The sequence below is a fragment of the Odontomachus brunneus genome, unplaced genomic scaffold (genome assembly GCF_010583005.1).
Source record: "Odontomachus brunneus isolate Ranch 3 - 2012 unplaced genomic scaffold, Obru_v1 Obru_scaffold_062, whole genome shotgun sequence".
Lineage (NCBI taxonomy): Eukaryota > Metazoa > Arthropoda > Insecta > Hymenoptera > Formicidae > Odontomachus > Odontomachus brunneus.
Window position 1 is genome coordinate 881,263 of NW_022639512.1, and position 365 is coordinate 881,627.

Sequence of the window (365 nt, forward strand, 5' to 3'; positions counted from 1 at the left end):
TTTTTAAAGCTCTCTAATATTAATTACTTACACAATATGCCTACCAAGTAGATCCGAAACGACAAGAGCATATTGTTCCTAATTATTACATGTCCGCACTTGTAATAAGATGAAAAATTGAATCCATATTGGAAGACTGAGTATCTAATGGACGGAAAAAGAGCTTTCGCCAATTTATTAGACCCTTGTCTAGTAAATTGGCGAAAGCTCTTTTTCCGTCCATTAGATACTCAGTCTTCCAATATGGATTCAATTTTTCATCTTATTACAAGTGCGGACATGTAATAATTAGGAACAATATGCTCTTGTCGTTTCGGATCTACTTGGTAGGCATATTGTGTAAGTAATTAATATTAGAGAGCTTT

The 365-nt window shown here is 33.7% G+C and overlaps 1 protein-coding gene across 4 annotated transcripts in view; it reads right to left on the minus strand.

Annotated features, from left to right (window-relative positions):
- The window catches only part of LOC116846229 (nuclear transcription factor Y subunit alpha), a 7,913-nt gene that overhangs the window by 2,214 nt on the left and 5,334 nt on the right, over window positions 1-365 (minus strand). The gene's annotated exons all lie outside the window — the stretch shown is intronic.